This window comes from Puma concolor, chromosome B4, assembly GCF_028749965.1.
Source record: "Puma concolor isolate L17-30 chromosome B4, mPumCon1.1.hap2, whole genome shotgun sequence".
NCBI classification, from domain to species: Eukaryota; Metazoa; Chordata; class Mammalia; order Carnivora; family Felidae; genus Puma; species Puma concolor.
In genome coordinates, this window is record NC_141673.1 from 58,302,065 (window position 1) to 58,328,290 (window position 26,226).

The window sequence follows — 26,226 nt, forward strand, 5'->3', positions numbered from 1 at the left end:
CTTGTAAATCCAAGGAATAGGTCACTTCTCTGTGCACTCTTCCTGCATCCCCATTACTTGATTTGAAGCAGGTGGAGGAAAGGGGGAGAAATGTAGAACATGCTGACAGCTCTCTCTAAAGAGGTTCTCTTGCACCAACCCCTTTTCTCATCCCTCACTTCTTTTCCAATATACAGTCTGAAGGTAGGCTACGTGTGACTTTTGGGCCACCTATTAGCACGACCTATGTAGATACTCTCTTTAGAGTATCTCCACCCTCAGCAAACTCTCATCTCTCTCTCTCTCTCCCTCTCTTTCTCTTTTCCTCTCTGTCTCTCAATCTATACTACCCAGTATAGTAGCCATAAGCCACACGTGGCTATTTTAATTAAAATGAATTACAGGGGCGCCTGGGTGGCGCAGTCGGTTAGGCGTCTGACTTCAGCCAGGTCACGATCTCGCGGTCCGTGAGTTCGAGCCCCGCGTCAGGCTCTGGGCTGATGGCTCGGAGCCTGGAGCCTGTTTCCGATTCTGTGTCTCCCTCTCTCTCTGCCCCTCCCCCGTTCATGCTCTGTCTCTCTCTGTCCCCAAAATAAAATAAAAACGTTGAAAAAAAAAATTTAAAAAAAAAAAAAATAAATAAAATGAATTACAGTTAAATAAAGTTTAAAATTCAGGTCCTTGGTTACACTAGCCACATTTCAAGTGCTTGTTTCTATTTTTTTTTTTTCAACATTTATTTATTTTTGGGACAGAGAGAGACACAGCATGAACAGGGGAGGGGCAGAGAGAGAGGGAGACACAGAATCGGAAACAGGCTCCAGGCTCTGAGCCATCAGCCCAGAGCCCGACGCGGGGCTCGAACCCACGGACCGCGAGATCGTGACCTGGCTGAAGTCGGACGCTTCACCGACTGCGCCACCCAGGCGCCCCAAGTGCTTGTTTCTATCATCACAGAAAGTTCCATTAGATGGCCCTGCTCTAGATCCTGAGCTTGCATGGCTTACCTTACCTTACATGGCTTTTGTAGATTGCGCATAACCCAACATGGCTGCTAACCCCAAGTCTCTAAAGAAACGCCCCTCAAATGCCGACAGGCAACAAGCACTAAATAGCAAGAAGCAAATACAGTCAAGTGTGAAGAACAGGTTGTGGAAGTTAGAGTGTATCCACCATGCTAGAAGGAAAAGTCGAGACTCAGCCCCAGCCCTGGTTGCCATGTGAAAGTGTGAGCCCAGCAATGCCAGTGCTTTCAAGTTTCAACTGAACCTAGGAATACAGAGATTTATGTAAAATCTTCATGTTTAAAATTAAGATCTTTTTTTTTCTAATTATACATGCTCATTGTAAAGTAGTCAAGAGATACATAAATCTACATGAAATAATAAATATCACCTAAAATGCCATTACTCTTCATTGGCCATCACTAACATTTGGTGACCATATTTTTATGCACCAGCACCTCCTTATACCTATACACACGCAAGTATAATAATACCTAAGTGGAATATTACACATGCTATTTTTTGTCATGGACAATATTTTGTGACTTTTTCCCTTGCCTTCCCCATTCTCCCATTTTTAATTTTTCACTGGTGGCTGGGGCCAAACAAAAAGGTCCAGGTCAAAGACCCTCAATTTGTCATTTTTGCCTTTCACATACCCTAATTTCACACTCTGTGTTTCTTGGTTTAAATTTTCTAGAGAAAAAAATCTAACATTCCATTGGATGAACCATTGACCAGCCTACCGCTAGTCTCAACAGCTTTGAAGGAGACCTAAGTCCTACTCCTTAATGTGAGTTATAGATAGAGGTAGCTCCCAGACAAGGTAGCTGAGAGCTGGAGAAGCCTCAAAAATATTTCTGCTGCTGAGTGAGTAGTATAGCACAGTGGCTAAAAGCAAGATTTTTGGAGTCAGACCTAGATTTGAATTCCAAATCCACCACCTTGTTGTGTGACCTTGAGCCAGTTATTTAACCTCTCTGTGCTGAATTTTCTTTATCTCAAAATTAAGAATCATAATAGTACCTAACTTTTAAGGTTGTTCTGAAGATGTAAGTGTAAAAGGTTTAGAACAGTATTTGGCCCGTGGTAAATATTCAATAAATGTTAGCTAATGATAATTTTTTCTTTATTTTTCACTTTATCTGAAGAGTGTGCAGTTGCAAAAGCTTCCATTCAACGAGCCCACTGAAGAGAAAGGCTCTATTCTACATAATAGGTATCTCTCTAATACAACAAGAATTTTTTTTTATATTTTAGGAAATTGTAACATCCAAAATATCTATTGTGTTTCTGTTTTCAGAGGTTTCAGACTAACCAAGCTTCTACCAATAGTTTCTACCACTCATTCATATGACCTGTATAGAATGGGCTTTGTTCTTTTATTCCCTTTCTTGACCATTGTGGTGGGTGCAGTTGACTCTGATCCTCATCATGTCCTCTCACGAGACTTTCAGGATCAAGTGATTCTTGGCCAAGAAACAAAAGCAGGATCATCCCATTCCCCAATGGATTCAAATGAAAACTAGTAATAAAATCAGGTACAACTCTGAGAGGAGACACTGGAGAAGAATAAAGTTGGGTGCATACGGAATTGTACTTGAGATGGCACACATATGTCTGCTGTATCAAGGTCACCAGCCTCTTACCACATGATGCTGAAATCATCACTACTATCTGAACAGCCAGACATGCTTTACTGGGAAAATTATTTTTCTCTTGTTTCTACGCTTCCACACTAGTAGGTTGGTTCAATAATAACTATGAGAAAGTTTTGTTTGCGGTGGGGGGAGGAATGAGTTTTTATTCAAAAATGGAGCAGACATGCTTCCCATCCTCAAAGAATCTTCAGCCTAGGGGAGGACTTTAAATGCATCAGCAATAACTATAATCCAAGTAGAAAGTAATAGGGGCCATTAAAAAAGGGAGTAAGTTAGTCCTAGTAAGTTAGGGAGTAAGTTGAATTGTTTAAGAGACAACTGGGATGGAATTTAATCCTGCTGCCCTCTTCAGCAAATTAACTATACCTGTTTAAATGGAGTTATACAGACCATGTCTTAGGGATAAAATTTTCACACTGTGTATTGGTCAGAAAGCGGTAGTGGTTCATGCCACAGTAACAAAAAACCCAAAAGTTGTATTACAAGAACACTTACTTCTCACTCATCATAAACTGACAGGGAAAATCTGCCCATCATAGTCACTCAAGAGTCCAGGCTGATGTAAGCTCCACCTCAATACCTGCTTCCACCATGGTAAGAGATAGAGGGTTGTTTTTTAAAGCATGACCAATTATGTTGCTTAGCATTTCTGCCTAAGAGAGACACCCTTCATTTCTGCTCACATTTATTTGCCAGAGCAAGTCACATAGCCATACCTGAGTTCATCAGGGTGAGGATGTCTAGTCCTCCCACCAGGAAGGCCCCTGCATGCTCGTGAGCAGTGATACATCTCACCACTCTGTGACTCAAATGTGCAAACAAAAAACAAGGAACTCTATTTTCTGGGACTGTTCTCCACTCCCTCTGGATCCTAATTCCCAGTGATTGTGAAAGATTCCTCTTCAGGATTTCCCTAAAGTCCTTTGATTGCTTCTAACCCTCATCCCCCAAAGACTCTCAACCTCAATTGGAGACCGTGGATCAAGGCCCTCAGGCCAGTCCTTGACCTTTTCCTCTCCCAATGCCCAGTTCCTCCTGTGCTCTAAGCTCAGCCCTTCAGTTCTGTTATTTAAAGGGAAGCTTTTGGAATTTAGAAAGGCATGTTCTTTTCAACAAAGCCTGGCTTTCAATAACTGCCTCACTGTAGATTTAACAAATCTACTGTAAGTGGCATGAATTGGACAATGACAAATCAGCTTTGTGAAAACCTGAAACTCTTTATTTTTATATCTGCACACACTTTTCTTTGACAGGCTTCCACTCCCCCTTGACAGTAAGAAAACTAAATTTAGTCCAATCCACCAAAATTGACCCAGTCCGTAAGTGTCTTTTAATCCACTTCAGGAATTACTATCTCAGTCAACATCATCCAGGTCTCTTCCCACCTTCCTTCTACTCCTTCCCTTTGACTCTACACCCTGGGGAAAGGGCAGGGTTGCAAACCAGTCACTGCCCCTAGTCACTTTTGCAGGTGGGTTCTGGGCACACAGGAAAATTCAAACATCCTTGCCATGCCACATGGTGGAGACCCAGACAATCTCCATCCATCTCAGCTGCACCACGCAATGGTTTTTCCAGACCCAGCCATGGCAAGGCACATCTGTCAGCCCCTAGTTTTAATGGTAGCTCCTGAAAGAAGAAGGCACCAGCTTTATGTCTAAAATCGCCTTTCAAGTCCCATGGAACACTCTCAGGGACCCCTTAGGCTGGTGGGAGATGCAAAGAGAGCAGGTCAAGTGACCTCTGTACCCCCACAGATCGGAAAAAGGGGAAGGGATCGGGTGCCTAATGTAACACTTCACGAACTCTGCCCTCTCTATGAAAATTCCTTCTCCTTTCCAAGATGGCTTTATACTTTGTCCTCCAGGCAAAAGGAAGTTGAACCAGCTCTGGGACCACAGTCATTTTGGCTCAAAAGTGACATGCTGTCATTGGGTGTGAACTTGGCTAGTGGATGGGTGGGTAGTCTTGAGAGAAACAAAGCTCACCTGTGGTCCAATGTATTAAGTTATATCCACACATAAATACTTCATAAATGATGCCTCTACAACTTGATCTTTGAAGGTCAAGCTTGTGACTTATCTCTTGTTCTCCAAAATGGGTAGTGCACAAAAGCCTAAATAATACTTTTGGAATACTGAAATATGATATATAAACCAATACTTTGAAAAGGTCCTCACTGTCATTCCCTCACCTTTCCTCTGCCTCTTTGGTCCCAGGGCCTTACAAAAAAGAGTTCACTGATGCCTTCTGCCCAGGAGTAATATAGCCTGTGAGTTAAGGTTCACAGTTGCTGGATTCAGACCAACTGGAGCAGAAGCCTGGTTCTGCAGGGACAATCAGTCAAGAATTTAAAAGAAACCAAGAGTTGGGTCAGGTCTAAAGAGTCAGGGTTCAGTTTTACTTCTTATTTTATTAGGAAAGATTATCTGTTAATCTTCAGATCAATTGAAATGAAGATCTTTAAAGCTTTTACACTGTTTATGTCATTTCACATACTGAATAACAGGAATAGAGTACTCTATCATTGTCTCCCTCCCTCTCACTCCATCGCAATGTCCAACACACACACACACACACACACACACACACACACACATGCACATGTGAGTCTTACACATAAAGAGGGTCTTCCCTAGTTATTTTAATGGTCGGTGAGATAGTATATGTAAAAAAGCTTCATAATTTGTAATAGGCTTTGAAAGTGTAAGTTGATTTTTGTATAGCATGACAATTTTTGCTACATCTCTTGAGCAGTACTCATGGAGTGTAGGATCCTCCCCTCTTACTTTGCAACAATGGAACACAGTACACACGGCTGGCAACTGGCATCATGCAGACATGGGTTTGAACCTGGCTCTGTCAATCACTAGCTGGGACCCTGAGTAAGGTTCTTAAAATCCCTGAGGCTCAATTACACCATCTGTAAAATGGAAATAATAATACCTAACTGAGAGGAGTGTGGTCGGGATTAATGTCTATTTAAAGCACTTAATGAATATGTAAAGAGCTCGGTAAAGAGCCCACTATTACTTTTTACTATTTTATTTGATTACCTTTTATTTTTGCTACTTTTTTTTTTTTACTTTTGTCAGTATCACACTTGGCTTCTCCTAGACCCTTACTCAATAGTAAAGGAGAATATACATGCCTAGGGAGCCAGGCACCCTCCGTTACAAGCATCCTTTACACAAGTGTCGTAGGAGGTTTAACTGGCAAACAATATCAGGAACAGGGCCTCTCTAAACTGGAAGCAACATCTCTTGTCTTGGAGAGCCATTAGAATCTGAGCAAGAAGCAGAGGTGATTATATCACACCAGCCCACAAAGGGTCCCTAGCGCCATGCTCAACCTTTGCTCAAGTATTTGGCAGCTCCCAGCCTTATTATACCCACTATGACATAGTGATGAATGATGGATGTAAGGGCTCTGGCACAGAGGAAATTTGCTGCAGGTTGTGTACAATTCCCCCTTCTCCAATACCACCTCACACCTGTCAGAATGGCTAAAATTAATGACACAAGAAACAACAGGCATTGGAGAGGATGTGGAGAAAGGAGAACCCTCTTATACTGTTGGTGGGAGTGCAAACTGGTGCAGCCGCTCTGGAAGACAGTATGGAGGTGCCTCAAAAAGTTAAAAATAGGACTACCCTACGATCCAGCGATTGCACTACTAGGTATTTATCAAAAAAATACAAAAATGCAGATTCAAAGGGGTACATACACACAGATGTGTACAGCAGCATTATCAACAATCTCCAAAGTATGGAAAGAGCCCAAATGTCCATCAACTGATGAGTGGATAAAGAAGATATGGTGTGTGTGTGTGTGTGTGTGTGTGTGTGTGTGTGTGTGTGTGTGTATACATGTAATGGAATATTAGCCATCAAAAAGAATGAAATCTTGCCATTTGCAATGACATGGATGGAAATAGAGTGTATTATGCTAAGTGAAATAAGTCAGGCAAGAAAGGCAAACACCATATGATTTTACTCATATGTGGAATTTAAGAAACAAAACAGATGAACATATGGGAGAGGGAAAAAAACAAAAAAAAGAAGAGGAAACAAACCATAAGAGACTCCTAAAGATAGAAGACAAACTGGGGCACCTGGGTGGTTCAGCCAATTGAGCAGCCAACTCTCAATTTTGGCTCAGATTATGATCCCACAGTTCACAGGTCCGAGCCCTGCGTCAGGCTCTACACTGACAGCGTAGAGCCTGCTTGGGATTCTCTCTCTGTCTCTCTCTGTCTCTGTCTCTCCCTCTCTCCTCTCTCTGCCCCTCCTGTTATCTCTCTCTTTCTCTCTCTCTCTCTAAAAAATGAATAAATAAACTTAAAAAAGAAGATAGAGAACAAATTGAGAGTTGACAGAGGGAGGTGGGTGGGGGTGGGCTAGATGGGTGATGGGTATTAAGGAGGGCACTTGTTATGATGAGCACTAGGGGTTGTATGTAAGTGATGAATCACTAAATTCTACTCCTGAAACCAATCTTGCACTGAATGTTAACTAATTAGAATTTAAATAAAAATTGGGGGAAAAAAAGAATACAAAAACACTAATTCAAAGGGATACATACACCTCTACATTTATAGCAGCATTTTTTTTTAAGTTTATTTATTTATTTTGAGAGAGAGAGAAAGAAAGCGCAAGTTGGGGAGGGGAAGAGAGAAAGAGAATCCCAAGAAGGCTCCACACTATCAGCTCAGAGACAGATGCAGGGTTCTAACTCATGGACCATGAGATCATGACCTGAGCCAAAGTTGGACACTTAACTGACGGACACCCAGGTGCCCCAGCAGCATTATTTACAATAGCCAAGCTATGGAAGCAACCCAAGTGTCCATCCATAGATGAATGGATAAAGAAAATGTGATTGATACACACACACACACACACACACACACACACACACACACACACACAATGGTATATTATTCAGCCATAAAAAGAATAAAATCTTGCCATTTGCAATGACATGGATGGAGCTAGGGAGTATAATGCTAATAAGTGAAGTAAGTCCATCAGAGAAAGACAAACTCCATATGAGTTCACTGTTATGTACAATTTAAGAAACAAAACAAGCAAAGGGAAAAAATTAGAAAGACAGGGATAAAACAAGAAATAGATTCTTAAATATAGAGAACAACCTGATGGTTACCAGAGTGAAGAGAGTAAAGAGGGGATCAGTAAAATACATCATGGGGATTGAGGAGTGCACTTTTTGTGACGAACAAAGGGTGATGTGTGGAATTGTTGAATTACTATATTGTACACCTGAAACTAATATAATGCTGTATGTTAACAAACTGGAATTAAAATAAAAACTCTTAAAAACAAAAATTCCCCCTTCCCCAGCTTTCTCCCATCCTCGAAGGCTCACAGAAATGCCTGAGTCCCATGTCCTTGGATGACCTTATTATACAGATTACTTTGAGTTTCCCCTAATTTCTAGTGAATAATTCATTTTAAAACTTTGGTAACTATTATTAATGACAAACTACTTGCAACACACTTCACAACAGACATATATCAATTGAGAACTGCTTCTCCAGGTGAGGGTTACTGAAATTAGTTAAAAATATGAATGTGGGGCACCTGGGTGGCTCAGCTGGTTAAGCATCTGACTTTGGCTCAGGTCACCATCTCGCGGTTTGTGAGTTCAAGCCCCGCGTCAGGCTCTGTGCTGACAGCCTAGAGCCTGCTTCAGATTCTGTGTCTCCCTCTCTCTCTGCCCCTCCCCCACTTGTGCTCTGTCTCTCTCTGTCTCTCAAGAATAAATAAATGTAAAAAAAAAAACAAAAAAAAAACAAATTTTTTTTTTTAATTTTTTTTTTTCAACGTTTATTTATTTTTGGGACAGAGAGAGACAGAGCATGAACGGGGGAGGGGCAGAGAGAGAGGGAGACACAGAATCGGAAACAGGCTCCAGGCTCCGAGCCATCAGCCCAGAGCCTGATGCGGGGCTCGAACTCACGGACCGCGAGATCCTGACCTGGCTGAAGTCGGACGCTTAACCGACTGCGCCACCCAGGCGCCCCAACAAATTTTTTTAAATTATTGACACAAGGGGCTCCTGGGCGGCTCATTAGGTTGAGGATCCAACTCTAAGTTTTGGCTCAGGTCATGATCTCATGGTTCATAGGATCAAGCCCCGAGTCAGACTCTGCACTGACAGCAAGGAACCTGGTTGATATTCTGTCTCTCCCTCTCTCTCTGCCCCTACCCTGCTCACATGTGAGTGTACACGCTTGCTCTCTCTCTCTCTATTGTAAAAATAAACTTTCAAAAAATATATTGATACGAAATGACAGCTATGAGAATTTGCAGTAACCTAACCTATCCTATCATCTATAATCAGTTATATGTTATATTTTATAATTCACAAAAAAAATTTTCTACTTCATTACTTATGTTTGCTTTTCCATGATCCAAAGTGTTTAAAAGGACAGCATGTTTTAGAAATGGTTTATTACATTTTCTCCTCTTAAATATTCTTCATGTAGCTGTTCATGGTCATTTTGAATATCATAAATTAACTGCCACCAAGCTTTTATGAAATGGTTTTCAATAATGCGAGATTTATGAAGCGTCTTGTGTTGAAACAAGTTTCCATTTTTTTCTGCATGTAGCATAATTAAGATTGAAATATTATGTTTGTTCACCAGCATGCATACTCCTGTACAGTTCATATTTGTGACTATTTCCTGGAATAATTAGATGGAAAGTAAATAAAATTAAAGATCCTTACTATAAATGTTTACCCTCAAGATACACTGTCCATATTAAATTGTCTGTAGATCAGGTGCTCATCTCAATGGACAACCAACAGATGGAGTGCTCTGTTTGTCACATTATTTTGGAGCTTCTAAATGTGCCTGGTGGGAATTCCATTACTTGCACCAGCTGTACAGGTGACCTCCTTGCCTCCCACTTGCCAGATTCAGAATATATGAGGCGGTTTCAAGCATGATTTTAAAATACAACATATGCAAATATGGCCATACTTGACATATTTACTCTGGTGCAAAAAAAAAAAAAAAAATCTGTCCTTTCTGCTTTAAACCCTGGAATTATGAGATGTATGGTTTTCCATCTTCAAAATCTTTCTGCAAAAAATGGTATTCAGGGGCGCCTGGGTGGCGCAGTCGGTTAAGCGTCCGACTTCAGCCAGGTCACGATCTCCCGGTCCGTGAGTGCGAGCCCCGCGTCGGGCTCTGGGCTGATGGCTCAGAGCCTGGAGCCTGTTTCTGATTCTGTGTCTCCCTCTCTCTCTGCCCCTCCCCCGTTCATGCTCTGTCTCTCTCTGTCCCAAAAAAATAAATAAACGTTAAAAAAAAAAAAATTAAAAAAAAATGGTATTCAATGAACTTCTACATTGGGAGAAATTTCTAAGTCTTTTTTTAATGCATACAGAGGGAAATATGGTTTCTCTTCTGTGGTAACACTGTATAAAGAGTATTATTTTCTTATCAAATGGAATTAAATGATTAAAAGGTAGAATTTGAGAGACATCTGGAAGGTACGCCCAACCCGGAAATATCTTCCTTCCCAACACCTGAAAGTTCTCCCTCAATGATACATTATTTGCAGTTCATCAGTCTCTGTCCAGGTGCCCATTTTATAAAATGCAAAACAGAGGAACCAAGATTGAAATCCAGTTTCATTTGCTACAGTGGTCTTGCAACTTTCCCCTCCAACCTACTGCTTCCCTTGAAGAATCACCACTAAAAAAATTCAATTGACCCTTGAAAAACACAGAGGTTACAGGTGCCAATGCCCTCACACAGTCAAACATTCATGTGTAGCTCTGACTCCCCCAAACTTAAATACGAATAGCCCACTGTTGACCAGAGCCTTACCAATAATATAAACAATCAATTAATACATATTTTGTGTGTTGTATGAAATATACTGTATTTTTACAATAAAGTAACCTAAAGAAAATGTTATTAAGAAAACCAAAAGACAAAATACATTCACAGCACTGTAGTGTATTAAAAAAACCTGAAAAAAAAGTCAACCCACACAGTGGAAGGAGTAACTGTGAAGGAGTTTTCCTCCTCAGTGAGAAGGAAAAACTCAGTACACGAAAACACTGAGAACAAAGAAGTGAGGACATAGGGAAAGGGGAAAGGGGAGAGGGGAGAGGGGAGAGGGGAAAGGGGGAAGGGGACAGGTAAGGAAACTGGGAATAACATCTGCCATCAAAGGAATAACATCTACTTCAGTTTGCTTCAATTGGCCATAACCTGAGTTTAACTTCCAGTAAGAACTCCGTCTACGATATCATCTAGTAGTAAGCTATTCCACCTTAAAGACCTTCTGTCTGAAATTCCACTTCAATGGTCCCTGTTTATATAAGGTATTACAACATGGCAGATTGGACTGAATTAGAAATGGGAACATCCAGCTATTTTCATTTGCTGCCTTATTGAGTGCATTGTAAAATAACATTTCAAAATATTGCAGTGGCAGTGAGCACCCCTAGTACCAGATTGCATACCATTTCCCACTAAAAGGTAAATAGCTCCTTGAATAAATGACTCATTCCATGTCTGGGGCCAAAGATGCATGAAGATGAGTCTGGGACACCCTTTCGAAAGGAGGTTTTCAACAGTAAATGAATTCACATCAAAGGGAAATAGGACCCACTAAAGAAGTCCCCACTGGTCTAAAAGAAATCAAAAAGAACAATAACTACAATGGGTTGAAACACATCAGTGCTATAAAGCATTAGAACACATATAAATGTTACGGAGAAATAAAAAGGAGGAGGAAACCATTCTTGGTTAAAATAAATTGGGCATTGGGTATTGTATGTAAGCATTGAATCACTAAATTCTACATCTCAAATTGATATGACACTATATGTTAACCAACTGAAATTTAAATAAAAACTTAAGAAAATAAATAAATACATACATACATAAGTGCATAAATACATACATACGTACATAAATAGAATTAGCAGGCATACGATCAAATGCATTGTTTGGTTGTCGCTGAGATCCTGTGTCAAACAAACCAAATGCAAGAAACCACGGGGGCAGCTCGTGTATGGACTGGGCACACATGACATGAAGGAATTACTGTTAATCTTATTGAGTGTGATAAACGCTTGGTGGCTACGTATAAACGATAAAACAAAACAAAACAGAACTTACCAGAGATGCAAACGGAATTATTTTCAGGTAAAATTCCTGATTTCAGGAATTTGCTTTAAAATATTTTAGCAAAAGGGGAGCCTAGGCGGCTCAGTGGGTTAAGCGTCTGACTCTTGATTTAGGCTCAGATGGCGATCTCCCAGTTCGTGGGATCAAGCCCTTTGTCGGGCACCGCACTGACAGGATGGAGCCTGCTTGGGATTCTTTCTCCCCCTCTCTCTCTCTGCCTCTTCCTGCTCACTCATTCTCTCTCTAAAAAATAAATACATAAATAAAAATAAAAGTGGAGTAAAAGAAATAGATCAAACAAATTTGACCAACTCTTTTTTTTTTCAACGTTTTTTTTATTTATTTTTGGGACAGAGAGAGACAGAGCATGAACGGGGGAGGGGCAGAGAGAGAGGGAGACACAGAATCGGAAACAGGCTCCAGGCTCTGAGCCATCAGCCCAGAGCCCGACGCGGGGCTCGAACTCACGGACCACGAGATCGTGACCTGGCTGAAGTCGGACGCTTAACCGACTGCGCCACCCAGGCGCCCCACCAACTCTTTATATTTATTGAATCCAGTGATAGACGGATGGAGGTGGATTTACTGTGCCCTTACCTTTTATTTAAAAGCTATATATTTAAATTTTTAATTTTACTTAATTTATCTTTAAAATTAAATTATTTTAAATGTATTGAAGTGTGCCTAAAATTTTAAATTTTATGTAAGGCTTTTTCTTCATTGCATTATTATACCTATATCTACATGACACCAAAATAATGAGTTGAGATAAAAAAGGCATTGTGATAGCCAGCCTTCAAGATGACTACTACTGGGGAAAGTAATTAAGATGACAGAGCCGTAATGGAGGCCCTGAGCTTGTCTCGTCCCTGAAATGCAGCTAGATCAGCACCAAGCCATTTTGAGCACCTAGGAAATTGATCTAAGGATTAACACAACAATCTTCAGAACTTGAGCCACAGAACTCAGCAGGTATACGGTGCAGAGGGGTGAACTGGGGGGGAGAGAAACATCACAGAAGGTAAGGAGCTGTTTTTGTGGAGAGAGGAGAAAGAAAAAGGGGGGGGGAATGAAGTGCCTCAGGACTGTGCAAGGAAAGCACTCCCCCAAAAGCAGATGGAGAGAAAGAGAGTGAAAATGCTCACAGGGACTGAACAAGAAATCGGTTCCCCCAAAAACATTGATGGGAAGAAAGGAGAGGGTTTCAATACCACCAGGATTCTATAAACAGTAGAGTGCAGTGTCTGAAGTCTCAGAGCTCAGTGCTCCCCAGGAACAGGCAGTGGGGTCTGAGGGTGTCACACGGGAAGAAGTGGTTCCCCTGCTTGAAGTGCATTTGGTAGAGGCCATACGGCCTCCACAGGGGCAAAGGTCCCAGTGGACCCCGCTGAGCAGTCACATTTGCTTGTACTGGGCCAAAGACACCAGAGTGCCAGGGCGCCTGGGCGGCTCAGTCGTTTAAGCGTCCGACTTCGGCTCAGGTCATGATCTCACGGTTTGTGGGTTCGAGCCCCACATCGGGCTCTGTGCTGACAGCACAAAGCCTGGAGCCCGCTTCGGATTCTATGTCTCCTTCTCTCTCTGCTCCTCCCCCACTCATGCTCTGTCTCTCTCTCTCTCCTTCAAAAATAAATAAAAACATCAAAGACACCAGAGTGTTGTGAAACCTGGCACCAGCTGTGCGTTGTGATTTGCCATAATCTCTGTACCTCTGCCATTGCACCATCTCACGAACGTTTTCTGGGGCAAGCCGGTACCCTTCCGTTGCTCAGCGAGACCCTCCCTCAGAGGGTCAGTAGGGGTCCAGGCCACGGGCTCCTCTGAAGTGTGGGGTTTTGAAACACAACCCCATCGGAGAGAAAACTCTGGAGGGAGGTGCCGGCTGGCAGGCAGACAGCTTGGACATGGAGAGGGTAGAGGTGACAAGTGGACAGAGGCTTGAGACAAAGGAGGAGCGCTTGATTGTGGGTCGGTGAAAGGGCAAAGTTCCTGTGCCAGAGACTGGGGAGCTGGGTGAAGCCATTTCTGCCTCTCCTGCACATGATCCACCCCAGTAAGCTAAGCAGTGCCACCTAGTGAAGAACAGAGCTATTACACCAACTCCACCCAAGTGCACCCTCCAAACACATCCCCTCTAAGACCAGCACTCGTGTGTACAGACTCCAGAGGGCTTCATAGTTTCAGTGCTAGGGGAAACTGGATGTAACTTCATTCGGGTTTCATTCTGTTTGTTGGTGCATTTATTTGTTCATTTCCTTTGCTTCTGTTTTTGCTTAAATTGTTTTCTTTTTTCTTTCTTTTCGTCCTCTTGCTGGGATACAGGAAGAAAAATTTTATTTTGATTTTTTTAATTTTTTATTTGATTTCATTTTCTTCTCTTTTATTATACACATTTTTTCATTTTTAAATTTTTTCTTACCCTTTTTTTTCTTCTTCTCTTTCCCTTTTTTCCCTATTCTATCAAGCTTTTTTCAACAAACAGACCAAAACACACCTAGGATCTAGCTTCCTTTATTTGATTTTTTGTTTTGTTCTTCATTTTTATTTGTTATTTTATTAATTTTTTTCTTCCTCCAAAATTACAAAATGAAGGAATTCACCCCAAAAGAAGGAGCAAGAAGAAATGACAGTCAGGGGCCTAATGAATACAGATATAAGCAAAATGTCTGAACTAGAATTTAGAACCACGGTAATAGGAACACTAGCCAGGGTTGAAAAAAGTATAGAATCCTTTTCTGCAGAAATAAAAGAAGTAAAATCCAGTCAGGATGAAATTTAAAATGCTATAACCAAGATGCAATTTCGAATGGATGCCACGATGGTAAGAATGAATGAGCAGCGAATCAGCAATATAGAAGACAAAACTATGGGGAATTAAGCGGAAAAAAAGGAGAGAAACAAAAGCAAAATTACAATTCATGACTGAGAGAACTCAGTGACTTATTAAAAAGGAATAACATCAGAATGATAGGAGTCCCAGAAGATGAAGAAACAGAAAAAGGGACAAAGGTTTATATGAGCAAATTATAGCAGAAAATTTTCCTAATCTGGGGAAGGACCCAGACATCAAAATCCCAGCACAGAGGGGCGCCTGGGTGGCTCAGTCAGTTAAGCATCCAGCTTTTGCTCAGGTCATGATCTCATGATTCGTGAGTTTGAGTCCCGCATCAGGCTCTGTGCTGACAACTCAGAGCCTGCTTTGGATTCTCTGTCTCCCTCTCTTTCAGCCCTTCTCCCACTAGCTCTCTCTCTCTAAAAAAATAAGCATTAAAAATTCAAAAAAAAATCCAAGCATAGAGATTTCCCATTAGATTCAACAAAAACCATTATGAAGGCATATCATAGTCAAATTCACAAAATAGACAGACAAAGAAAGAATTATAAAAGCAAGCAGCAAGGGGACAAAAGTCCTTAACCTATAAGGGAAGACAGATCAGTTTTGCAGCAGACCTATCTACAGAAACTTGGCAGGCCAGAAAGGAGTGGTGGGATATATTCAACATGCTGAAACAGAAAAATATGTAGCAAAGAATTCTTTATCCAGCAAGGCTGTCATTCAAAATAGAGGGAGAGATAAAGAATTTCCCAGACAAACAAAAGCTAAAGGAGTTTGTGACCACTAAACCAGTGCAGCAAGAAATTTTAAGGTGGACTCTTTGATGGAGAAAAGACAAAACAAAACAAAAACAAAAACAAAAACAACAAAGACTAGAAAGGACCAGAGAACATCACCAGAAACACCAACTCTACAAGCAACACAATGGCACTAAATTCAGTTTTTCAGTACTTGCTTTAAATATCAATGGACTAAATGCTCCCATCAAAAGACATAGGGTATCAGAATGGAAAAGAAAACAAGACCTATCTATACGCTGCTTACAAGAGACTCATTTTAGACCTAGAGACACCTGGAGATTGAAAGTAAGGGGATGAAGAACCATCTGTCATGCTAATGGTCATCAAAAGAAAGCTGGAGTAGCCATACTAATATCAGACAAACTAGATTTTAAAATAAAGACTGTAACAAGAGATGAAGAAGGGCATTATATCATAATTAAGGGGTCTATCCACCAAGAAGATCTAACAATTGTAAAAATTTATGCCCCCAATGTGAAATATACAAATATATAAATCAATTAATCACAAACATACAGAAACGCATTGATAATAATGCCATAATAGTAGGCAACACCCCACTTACAACAATGGACAAATCATCTAAGCAGAAAGTCAAGGAAACAATGGCTTTGAATAACACACTAGACCAAATGGACTTAACAGATATATTCGGGACATTTCATCCTAAAGCAGTAGAATACACATTCTTCTCAAGTGCACATGGAACATTCTCCAGAATAGATCACATACGGTGGAGGAGCCAAGATGGCAGAACAGCATGGAAGTTTTTGTGTGTCTCACGTCCATGAAATACAGCCAGACCAATACTAAACCATTATGCACACCTAGAAAACTGATTGGAGGATTAACACAACAATCTGCACAACCTGAACCACAGAATTCAGCAGGTACGCGGTGCGGAGAGGTGACTTGGGGAGTGAGAAGCCACGGGAATGGAGGTGCTTTTGTGGACAGAGAGAGGACAGAGACAGGGGGAGGGGACAGAATACGGAAAAAACACTCCTCCCCAAAAGCAGCTGGAAAGAAAGTGGAAAATTGGAAACAGCCGCAGGGACTAAACTAAAAAGGGAGAAAGGAGAGGGTTTAAATTCCATTAAGACTGTAAACAAGGGGAGCTCAAAGGCTGCAACTCCGCAGCTTGATACCTGGTGGTGCTCTGGTGGGACAGGTGAATCCCCAGGAACAGAGTGGTGACCAGGAGGTTCTCGGGCCACACAGGAAAAAGCGGTTCCACTGCTGGAAGAACATTTGGTAGAGACTGTTGAAGCCACCTGGTCCCAGCAGACCCCAGAAAACGGCCACATTTGCTGGTGCTGAAACAAGGTCGTTAAGGGTGAAGCCTGGTGCCAGATGTGTGTTGTGATTTTCCATAATCCCTGAAAAGCTGCTGCTACACTGTCTCGCGAACTTTTTCTGGGGCGGGCTGGCACCTGGCTGCAGTCTTGGGGCACCGGCAGCAGCAGGGTCCAGCGGGTGTTCCTCGGTGCAGCCAACATTCGGCCATTGCTCATTCGGCCATCACTCGGTAAGACCCTCCCTCAGAGGGGCGGAGCGGGTCAAAGCCGCAGTCCTTCGGAAGTAAGGGGCTGGGGAAAACAGCCGCATCTGAGACAAAACTTGGGAGAGAGGTACCGCCTGGGGCCTGGTCACGGAGAGTGGAAAAGCAGGGAGTGGACGAGAGCTGAAGACGGAGGACCGGTGCGCGACTGCTGATCTGGGAGAACAGACTGGGTGGCTGTGTGGCGTCATTTTTTTCACCGCTCCCGCGCATGCGCATACACACCTACAAACACCACAACACTCCACCCCAGTAGGCTAGCAGCACCATCTAGTGGAGAATGGAGCCGTTACACTGAGCCCTGCCCAACTGGGCCAACCTTGCTCTTCAAGAACACAAATCTCACTGCCTACTTAGTTTATGGACTATAAAGTGCTTCATAGTCTAACTTTTAGGGGAAAACGAAGTAATTTCAGTACTATTTCAATCTGTTAGCAGGTCTACCTATTCAATTTTCTTTCTTTTTTTTTTTTTTTCTTTTTCACTTCTTTTCTTTTTCTTGAATACAGAATAGATCACATACTAGGTCACAGATCAGCCCTCAACAAATACAAAAAGATCAAGATCATACCTTGCATATTTTCAGACCACAATGCTATGAAACTCCAAATCAACCACAAGAAAAAATTTGGAAAGACCATGAATACTTGGAGATTAAAGAACATCCTACTAAATAATGAATGGGTTAACCAAGAAATTAAATTTAAAAGTACATGGAAGCCAATGAAATGAAAACACGACAGCCCAAAACCTCTTGGATGCAACAAAGGTGGTCATAAGAGAGAAGTATATAGCAATCCAGTCCTTCCTAAAGAAAGAAATGTCTCAAAATACACAACCTAATCTTACACCTAAAAGAGCTGGAAAAATAACAGCAAATAAAACCCAAAGCCAGCATAAGAAGGGAAATAATAAAGATTACAGCAGGAATTAATGATATCAAAAAAAAAAAAAAAAAAAAAACAGAACAGATCGATGAAACCAGAAGCTAGTTCTTTGAAAGAATTAATAAAGTTTACAAAACCCTAGCCAGATTGATCAAAAATAAAAAGGAAAGGACACAAATAAATAAAATCACTAATGAAAGAGGAGAGATCACAACCAACACCACAGAAATACAAACAGTAATAAGAGAATATTATGAGCAGTTATATGCCAACAAATTGGGCAATCTGGAAGAAATGGACAAATTCCTAGAAACATATAAACTACCAAAACTGAAACAGAAAGAGATAGAAAATTTGAACAGATCCATAACCAGTAAACAAATCGAATTAGTAATCAAAAATCTCCGAACAAACAAGAGTCCAGGGCCAGACAGCTTTCCAAAGGAATCTTACCAAACATTTAAAGGAGAGTTAATACCCATTCTTTTGAATCTGTTCCAAAAATAGAAATGGAAGGAAAACTTCCAAACTCATTCTGCAAGGCCAGCATTAACTTGATTCTGAAACCAGACAAACACCCCACTACAGAGCAATTTCCCTAATGAACCTGGATGCAAAAATTCTCAACAAGATACTAGCTAACCGGATCCAACAATACATTAAAAGAATTATTCACCACAATCATGTGGTATTTATTCCTGGGCTGCAGGGCTGGTTCAATATCAGCAAAACAATCAACATGATACATCACATTACTAAAAAAAAAAAAAAGGATAAGAACCACATGTAGAGAAAGCATTTGACAAAATACAGCATCTTTCTTGATAAAAACCCTCAAAAAAGTAGGGATAGAGGATCATACCTCAAGATCATAAAAACCATATATGAAAGACCCACCACTAATATTATCCTCAATGGGGAAAAACTGAGAGCTTTCCCCTAAGGTCAGGCACACTACAAGGATGTCCATTCTCACCAAAGTTATTCAGCCTTGTGTTGGAAGCCCTAGCTTCACCAGTCAGACAACACAAAGAAATAAAAGGCATCCAAACCAGCAAGAAGGAAGTCAAACTTTCACTCTTGGCAGACGTCATGATACTCTATGTGGAAAACCCAAAGACTCCACCAAAACACTGCTACAACTGATACATGAATTCAGTCAAGCTGCAGGATAGAAAATCAATGTACAGAAATCTGTTGCATTCCTATACACCAATAATGAAGCAACAGAAAGAGAAATCAAGGAATCGATCCCATTTACAATTGCACCAAAAACCATAAAATACCTAGGAATAAACCTAACCAAAGAGGTGAAAAACCTATACCCTCTACACACTGAAAACTATAGAAAGCTTATGAAAGAAATTGAAGAAGACACAAAAAATGGAAAAAGATTCCATGCTCACGGATTGATTGGAAGAACAAATATTGTTAAAATGTCGATACTACCCAAAGCGATCTACATATTCAATGCAATCCCTATCAAAATAACACAAGCATTCTTCACAGGGCTAGAACAAAAAATCTCAAAATTTGTATGGAACCAGAAAAGACCCCGAATAACCAAAGCAATCCTGAAAAAGAAAACCAAAGCTGGTGACATCACAATTCCAGACTTCAAGCTGTATTACAACGCTCTAATCATCAAGACAGTATGGTACTGGCACAAAAACAGACACATAGGGGCGCCTGGGTGGCGCAGTCGGTTGAGCATCCGACTTCAGCCAGGTCACGATCTCGCGGTCCGTGAGTTCGAGCCCCGCGTCAGGCTCTGGGCTGATGGCTCAGAGCCTGGAGCCTGTTTCCGATTCTGTGTCTCCCTCTCTCTCTGCCCCTCCTCCGTTCATGCTCTGTCTCTCTCTGTCCCAAAAATAAATAAATGTTGAAAAAAAAAATTAAAAAAAAAAAAAACAGACACATAGATCAATGCAACACAATAGAGAAATGGACCCCAGAAATGGACCCACAAACATGTCGCCAACTAATATTTGACAAAGCAGGAAATAATATTCAATGGAAAAAAGACAGTCTCTTCAGCAAATGATGTTGGGAAAATTGGACAGCAACATGCAGAAGAATGAACCTGGACCACTTTCTGACACCACACACAAAAATAAACTCAAAATGGATGAAAGACCTAAACATAACACAGGAAGCCTCAAAATCCTAGAGGAGAAAACAGGCAACAACCTCTTTGACCTCAGCCACAGCAACTTCTTACTTGACATGTCTCCAGAGGCAAGGGAAAGAAAAGCAGAAATGAACTACTGGGACCTCATCAAGATAAAAAGGTTCTGCACAGTGGAAGAAACAATCAGCAAAACTAAAAGCCAACCCACAGAATGGGAGAAGACATTTTCAAATGACATATCAGATAAAGGGTTAGTATCTAAAATCTATAAAGAACTTATCAAACTCAACACCCAAAAAAAAACAACCCAGTGAAGAAATGGGCAGAAGACATGAATAGACACTTTTCCAAAGAAAACATCCAGATGGCTAACAGACACATGAAAAAAATACTCAATATCACTCATCATCAGAGAAATACAAATCAAAACCACATTGAGATACCACCTCACACCTGTCAGAACAGCTAAAATGAACAACTCAGGTAAACAACAGATGTTGGTGAGGATGCAGAGAAAAAGAAACCCTTTTGCACTGCTGGTGAGGATGCAGCCACTCTGGAAAACAGTACTGAGGTTCCTCAAAAAACTAAAATTAGAACTACCTTACAACTCAACAATTGCCTACTAGGTATTTATCCAAAGGATACAGGAGTGCTGATTCGAAGGGGCACATGCACCCCAATGTTTATAGCAGCACTATCAACAATAGCCAAATTATGGGAAGAGCCCAAATGTCCATCAACTGATGAATGGATAAAGAAGATGTACACACACATACACACGCACACGCATGCACACACACAGTGGAATATTACTTGGTGATAAAAAAAAATGAAATGTTGCCATTTGCAACAAGGTGGATGGAACTAGAGTGATTTATGCTAAGTGAAATAAGTCAGAGAAAGACACATACCATATGATTTCACTCGTATGTGGAATTTAAGAAACAAAACATATGAACATAAGGGAAAGGAAGCAAAAATAATATAAAAACAGAGAGGGAGACAAACCATAAGAGACTCTTAAATACAGAGAACAAACTGAGGGTTGCTAGTGGGGTGTTGGGTGGGGATGGGCTAAGTGGGTGATGGGCATTAGGGAGGACATTGTTGGGATGAAGACTGGGCGTATATGTAAGTGATGAATCACTAAATTCTGTTCCTGAAATTTAAAAAAAAATTTATTTAATTAAAAAAAAAAGATGAGGGGCGCCTGGGTGGCGCAGTCGGTTAAGCGTCCGACTTCAGCCAGGTCACGATCTCGCGGTCCGTGAGTTCGAGCCCCGCGTCAGGCTCTGGGCTGATGGCTCAGAGCCTGGAGCCTGTTTCCGATTCTGTGTCTCCCTCTCTCTCTGCCCCTCCCCCATTCATGCTCTGTCTCTCTCTGTCCCAAAAATAAATAAACGTTGAAAAAAAAATTAAAAAAAAAAAAAAAGATGACTACTATTGATCTTTGCTCCTGATATTCACAGTCCTGCACAGTCCCCTTCTGTATTGTTTCAGGATTGATCTGGGTGACTAACAGAATCCAGTGGGAGTGGTGATATGTGGTTTCTAATGCTAAATAATAAGACATGCATCATGCTGCTGCTTTGCTCTCTTGGATCACACACTCTGGGGGAAGTCGACAGCCATGTAATGGTGATATTTAAGCAGCTCCATGGAGAGGTCTACGTGGCAAGGTACTGAGACTTCCTGCCAGCAGCCAACACCACCTGCCAGCTATATGACTGAGCCCTCTTAGAAACAGATCTTCCAGTCCCAGGTAAGCCTTTGATAACTGAAATACTAGCCAACATCTTTACTACAGCCTCATGAGAGACTCCAAGCCAGAACAGCCCAGTTAAGCCACTCTGGATTAGTCAGAACTCAATCAGGGAAGCAGAACCAGTAGGCAATATATGGATTTATTACAAAGAATTAGCTTACGAAATTGTGAGGGCTGGCTTAGCAAGTCTGAAGTCCATAGAGCAGGCAATCAGGAAGGAAAGATCACAAGCAGGCTGGAACCCCAGGGACAAAGACCAAAGCTGTTGTTCACAGGCAGTCAGGAAGAGATTACAAGTGAGCAAAGCAAGCAAGGTGGAACTCCATAGACACAGGCAGAAGCTGTCTCTCTCTCTCTCTCTCTCCCTGTCAATCTCTGTCTCCACTCACCTACCACCCTCGGGCCTAAACCCTCTTCGAAGGCCTTCCGGTTGTTTAAGTCATGCTACCACAGAAAACCTCCCTGCCAACTGGATAAATTAGGTCTACCCAAGATAATCTTCCTTACTGAAAGTCAACAACTGATTAGGGTCTTTAATTACACCTGCAAAATCTTTTCCCAACAGCACCAAAATTACTGTTTGATTGCACAGCGGGAGAAGGTATGTGCGTGACGAGATGGCTTCCACTGCTCCTCCACCCTGGAGCTCTCACAAGACACCACTCTCGTCACCGACCCTATCTGGAAACATACTAGAAAGGAAATTCTAAGGAATATAGTTTATCCTAGCCAAGTGGATATACCCCAAATGCCTGACCCATAGAAACTGTAAAAGATAATAAACGTCTGTCATTGTTTTAAGCCTTTGGGTCTTAGGTAATTTGTTACACAGCAGTAGAGGACATACACGTTTGATTGAACTGATTATCTGGGACCAAGTATAACAACTAATGGAAGCTGTTGCCTGAGGTCACTTGAGTTTTATTAGATTTGTACTTAAATTCAAATAGTGTCTGTGAGTGTATAATACATACGTGTAGGTGTGACTGGAGCATGCTTATCTTTTTTAAATTTTCTTTAATGTTTATTAATTTTTGAGAGAGAGAGAGAGCACATGAGCAGAAGAGGGGCAGAGAAAGAGGGAGACACAGAATCCAAAGCAGGCTCCAGGCTCTGAGCTGTCAGCACAGAACCCAATATGGGGTTTGAACTCATGAACTGTGAGATCATGACCTGAGCCAAAGTTGGATGTTTAACCAACTGAGCCACTCTGGCACCCCTGGAGCATGCTTATCTATGGGTGTTGTTGGTTTAGATACAACCTTCAACAGAATCACACTAGCAGAATGACAAAGTACAGGAAGACATCTTGAGTCTCTCCAAATATCTCATGAATCTTAGAAACTTGCTGGGGAATAGAGTAAAAAGACATACAAAAGTCAATTAACCCAATCTCTCTGACCCACAAAGTCACAGTCTAAAATGATCCTATACTTTAGGTGTGGTATGAAAGAGGACAGATTTTACAGTCAGATTCACCCGGGTTCTTGTCCCAACTCCATCTCTTATCAGTTATGTGACCTTATCCACTTTATATAATCTTCTTGCTATAGACTAAATTGTGTTTCACCAAAATTCGTATGCTGAAGCCCTAACCCTTAGTATCTTAGGATGGAGCTGTATTTGAAAATAGGAACTTTAAAGAGATGGTTAAGGTTAAGTGAGGTAACAGGGCAGGACCTAATCCAATATAACTAATGTCTTTATAAGAAAGAAAAACTACATTGGAAAGACTATTTGAGGACACAGCAAGAAGACAGCCATCTGCAAACAAAGGAGAACGGCCTCAAGAGAAATGAAACCTGCCAATAACTTGACCTTGGACTTCCAGTCTCCAGAACTGTAAGAAAATTTATTTCTCTTCTTCAAGCCACCCAGTCTGTGGTATTTTGTTATGGCAGCCCTAACAAACTACTGCACTCCCTGAGTCTCAAATCCTGCATGTATAAAATTAGAATATCTATAGTTCCCAGAGTCTAGCCCTACCTTTAGGTGCCAGAGCCTCTGGGGGCTTACAAACAGATAAGAATGTTTGGCCAAGAACAATCTTAGATTTTATTAAAGGAATGAGGTCCAGAGTTGGGAGTCAGGTCACGTTCCAATTCGCACTTGACTCAGGTTTTATAAGCCAGACTGTTACCATATTTTCCCAGTCTTCTCTGAGAAAACACACCCTCCAAATAGCCCACATAACAAAATGGGAAGGAAAAGAGATTGTTGGGGCTACCTTGTCCTCGGGCTGTATTTGCTCTGATAGTCCATAATTCAAGAGAACCAACATGCGTTCTCCATTGTTCTTTGAAGAAGGCACTTACCTGTCTTTTTCAAATTAGTGAACCTGGTTCCTATCAGAGAAATGAGAAAAGGAGGAGAAGCTGTTTGTTAGGAAATAGGGTTTGCTAAAGAAACTACCCGGAGCAGGAAGATATCACGAATAGCCATTCTGAGAATACCTGGACATTCACAGTCACAGAAAGCCATTCTGCTGCCATCCTTAGGGGAAACTGGGGAAAGCAAAAGGACAAAATTCCCATCTGTCAGGTCCACTTTCAATTCTAGCTTTGTATTAAAATTCCTCATGATTAATAACCATTTAATATTAACAGCCGCCTAATAGCAAGGTTATTGTAAGGATTATAACAATAACTTATAAGGCACCGAAAATATAAGAGATGCTCCATAAATGCTCAGTCCCTTCTTCCATCAGTGCACCAAAGTCAGTTCCTTGTGCAGGTTTTTATATCCTTCCACCTTCTCCTATATGTCCCAACAACGCACACATATACACACACATACACAAACACACACGTGCGCACACACACACACCTTAGCCTGGTGTTTTTGAAGAACACAAATAAAAGAAGCCTCCACCAGGAAATTCTATGAGGTAAGGGATTTTGTCATTTCCCCACAGAGGAACTCACCAGAATTTGTCTTCTTTCCTGAGAGACCCAAATGGCTCTGCCTCTAGGGTCTAAGTCTTGGATTATACAGCCGTCTTCCCTCCGTGATTTAACCCCCTTCAGTCCCAACATGAGCAAAGCGTCCCCCAGCACCAGGCCTGAGCTGCACGCCCGGGGCCATGACAATTTGGTTTATCCCTCTGTGTTCTACTTCACAATGCCTCTTTAGCAACAGAGAAGCCATTACGCCTGGGTTCAAATCATATGCTTCAAACGCAAAATGACTTTAACATTTGTTCCTTTCAGGGACCTGCTTTACAGAGTTTTATAAACACAGTTTATATTGGGCAGGACCTCAGAGTCCATATCTCTTCCCTTTTTTCTCCTGGCCAGGAAGAGGTTTGGGAACAATATATATTTGTTCAGCCCAGGAAAGAAAGGGGGAGTGGAAATGTATTTATGTCACTTAAAAAAAAAAAAAAAAAAAGAAAAAAACACCTTTAAACCCAGCACTCAGTACACAGAGAGATGCCTCCAGAAACTGAAAAGGGATAAACCTGAGCACATTTAATATTAGAATCTGGCAAACGGTTCTAAAGGTTGGTTTCCAAATCGCTGTCCTAGGATCATTTCTTTCTCTCAGCACACGGATACCAGGGAGCCAGTGGACCAAAGAAGGTGGATGGATAATTGGGCAGCAGCACAACTCATTTCTCAGTTGGCAACCTTTTAAAGCCTTTTAAATCCCGAACAGCAACTGGCCTTTCCATTCCTCCTTTCCTCCTTCTGGCTGATGCCTGCAACAGACTTTGCTGCCTCTGTTTTGATGGGCCTAAAAACTGTCCTCTGCCTCTATCAGGAAAAATACCTGACACAAACCATCTGAACATAAACAACAAGCCATTTAGTAGCACAGAATGTTCCCTGGTATCCAAGCTTCTGCCTAATGGTAAAATCCTGTTTTTCACTTGGGCTGCAATAAGGGAAGTTGTTCGTCTTGTGAAAGATGGTGAAATAAAACAGTCCTTCTATTTGGTCAGCAAGTGTACAAAGAGAACAGAATCTATAACCCTCCAACAGTTCAGCACTGGGGAAAGGCAGAACTATGGTACGACACAAACCAAGTAGAAATTGCCAAGGTCATAAGGATTTACAGCAAGCACTTTGAAGAGCTGTTTTTGAGGGAGCAAATCTCCCCAGTGACACTGAAATGAAAAAATTGGTATTTAAAACATTCATTCTCGGGGCGCCTGGGTGACGCAGTCGGTTAAGCGTCCGACTTCAGCCAGGTCACGATCTCGCGCTCCGTGAGTTCGAGCCCCGCGTCAGGCTCTGGGCTGATGGCTCGGAGCCTGGAGCCTGTTTCCGATTCTGTGTCTCCCTCTCTCTCTGCCCCTCCCCCGTTCATGCTCTGTCTCTCTCTGTCCCAAAAATAAATAAAAACGTTGAAAAAAAAATTTAAAAAAAATAAAACATTCATTCTCAACTCTGACTGCCCATTAGAATCAATCACCTG

At 41.5% G+C, this 26,226-nt stretch overlaps 1 pseudogene; it reads left to right on the forward strand.

The window, feature by feature from the left end:
* The first annotated feature begins 2,417 nt into the window (after positions 1-2,417).
* On the forward strand, positions 2,418-3,690 carry LOC112863784 (large ribosomal subunit protein eL39-like; annotated as a pseudogene).
* Positions 3,691-26,226: the final 22,536 nt, after the last annotated feature.